Below are 3,339 nucleotides of genomic sequence, written 5' to 3'. Positions count from 1 at the left end.
TTCGTACGACGCGCTTCCGATTAAATTCCCGATTCCGGAATTCATTTCCGATACGAACAATATTTAACATTTTCGATTCCGGAATTAATTTCCGTTTTGAACAAATATTTAATATTTCCGTTTCCGGAATTTGTTTTCCGATTCCGATAATATTTCCGATTCTGACAATATTTCCGTTTCCGGTAATATTTCCGATTCCGACAATATTTCCATTTCCGATAATATTTTCCGATACGTACCATGTTTCCGTTTCCGACAACATCTACGACTTGGATAATATTTATATTTCCGATACGATCCATATTTCCGTTTCCGGCAATATCATCGTTTATGGAGTATTCATTTCTTGCCTTTGACGATTTCAGGTCCCACTGAAACCAAGATCCGTCGATTCCGAATATCCATAGATGGAGTATTTAATTCCATTAAATACTTGATCCGTTTACGTACTATTTGTGTGACCTTACGGGTTCAGTCAAGAGTAAGTTGTGGATTAATATCATTAATTCCACTTGAACTGAAGCGGCCTCTAGCTAGGCATTCAGCTCACTTGATCTCACTGAATTATTAACTTGTTAATTAATACTGAACCGCATTTATTAGATTTAACATTAAATGCATACTTGGACCAAGGGCATTATTTCCTTCAATCTAAAGGCCACACCGTTTGATACAGAAGAAAGAAAATTCCCCAACTCACACTGGAGGTTGGCCCAGACATTTGCGAGGTCACCGACGGCTCTCTCTCATTACTTAGGGAATTGAGGGAGGGGATTGGTGCGTCGGAGGACATGCATCACCTATTTGGAGGTTGATATATACAACAACCTATGATGAGTTACACACCATTACATGTGTTTGCAAAAAGAAGCACAAATTTGATGAGTCTTAAGTTGGTAAGATGAAAAGGTTCAACAGGTAAAAGATTTAAAGTGGGCCACCGCCAGTCCGCCATTGAAACATGTTTGGAAGAACTTGTTTCAATGAATGTTCATATAATTGCTTCCCTATTGTGCCGATATTCACCCATAAAATCTTACCCTTCACAAGGAAAAAAGGTATTCCCCACCACATATTTCTACTATGACCTAAACTCCGAAGCAATAACTTAATTGAATTATTAGACAATGACACATGGAAGATGCCAAAAGTTTGACATTCAACAGTTTGTTAAATTTCATCTTTCCAAATCCTGAAAACCACACATGCCCTCATTTAAGTAAAACTCGAAAGCTTTAAAATGGGGATTACAATCGTATAAACTCAACTCCAATTACAATCATATAAACTGACATATCTCCACCTTCACAGTAACTCGTGACCAAAAAACCTCAGCAAAACCCTTATGGTGATGATGGGAGACATTGCAGAAGAGTAATTTTATTCTCTAAATCAAAATGGAAAATCGACTATGATCCCAGATTCTGCCAAATGAATTTAAATTACAATTCCTAGCTAAAATATGCGCCAAAAAACTAAGTCGTGTTTCAAAGAAAACAAAAACACCAAATAATATTCCAATTCAATTAAACCAGCCACAATTCAACAAAATCAACAATTAAAAGCAAGAAACAAAACCCTAATTGAAAAAATCAGGAAAAAGGAGAATCATACCAAGGAGAAAGAGACGAATAGATAGTGAAGAGATTCAAAATGAGTGAACACGGTGCCGCTTGTTGAAGAGGCGAATTATGAAGCAATCGGTTCCTCGCATGAGAGGGGATAGCTAGGTTGAAAATGGAAGTAAGCAGTAAGTTAAACCTAAAATAGCAAAATCGAACAAAACCATCGAAAACAATCGATTTTCACCTTCGAATGTATCAATGGTTCCATAGTTGGACTCCTCCTCGGAATCCTCGAACATGGGCCTTCGATCACCATAAACCAACATCCTCTTAAAGAAGAACGAAGATTGACGATATGAAAACCTAGGATGATGGAAGGAGATAGGTGAAGGGGGCGTAGGAGAAATCAGATATGAGAGTTAGGGTTTGATGAAAATGGAAGGGGAAGAAGATCCCAGAGTCGTGGAAAGAGAAAGGGAAACAAAGAGATCGAATAAGGAAGATGGATGATGAGAACACGTGGCATCATCCAACATCATGGCAAAATCCAGTAAATAAGTTTGGAAGGTGGGGGCAAAATCGGCACCACACTATTGTTGCAATAGTAACTTTAAATTTGCATGTTTTAAAGTGTTAGGATTATACTTTAGGCGTATATAGCCTACAGATATTCTCCTAACTAAAAGTAATTATGGATAAAGTTGTTATTGCCTAATTCGGTGGCTTATTTATTAAAAACAATAAACAAACAAGGGTACATAGACAAAATTATTTGCACCCCCATTCATCACATGTGTCAAACCAAGCCCTAGACGGCTGGACCCGACATTATTTTTTGGTAAGAGAGTTTAGAATTTTAAAACTCTATTCTAGAGTATTTGACAATTTGGTTGTCTGATTACATTATACTTTAGGCGTATATAGCCTACAGATATTCTCCTAACTAAAATTAATTATGGTAAATTGGTTATTGCCTCATTCGGTGACTTATTTATTAAAAAAACAAACAAACAAGGGTACATAGACAAAATTATTTGCATCTCCATTCATCACATGTGTCAAACGTACCATAGACGGATGGACCCGACATTATTTTTTGGTAAGGAAGTTTTGAATTTTAACACTGTACTCTAGAGTATTTGACAATTTGGTTTCTGATTACATTATACTTTAGACACATATAGCTTATAGATATTCTCCTAATTAAAATTAATTATGGATAAATTTGTTATTGCCCCATTTAATGACTTATTTATTAAAAAAATAAAAACAAACAAGGGTACATAGACAAAATTATTTTCATCCTCATTCATCACATGTGTCAAACGTAGCCCTAGAGGGATGGACCTGACATTATTTTTTGGTAAGAAACTTTTGAATTTTAAAACTCTATTCTCGAGTATTTGACAATTTGGGTGTCTATTTATAGAGCTTAAAATTTTAAAGCCGTTGGTATTTTTTTGAAAGTGTGTCAAAATATATCAAATTGGGTGTCTATTTATAGAGCTTAAAATTTTAAAGCCGTTGGTTTTTTTTTTATATAAATATTTTTAGCAAATATTATCGTTATAAAATAGAGTCGTTGCAAATTGTTGAGGAATTAATTTGATTGGTTGTTTGGCTGACTGAACATGTATCATGCTCCTAATGGATGCGTTGACGCGCCCAGTCAGCGTGACACTAGTTTTTTGGCATCTTGTTGTTTGGCATGAGAATTGGATGAAGATATACTGCAATTTTTTCGAGACATTTCAACAAGTGGGTCCCAATACGT

The sequence above is a fragment of the Spinacia oleracea genome, chromosome 1 (genome assembly GCF_020520425.1).
Source record: "Spinacia oleracea cultivar Varoflay chromosome 1, BTI_SOV_V1, whole genome shotgun sequence".
NCBI classification, from domain to species: Eukaryota; Viridiplantae; Streptophyta; class Magnoliopsida; order Caryophyllales; family Amaranthaceae; genus Spinacia; species Spinacia oleracea.
Note: the sequence above shows the minus strand (reverse complement) of the source record.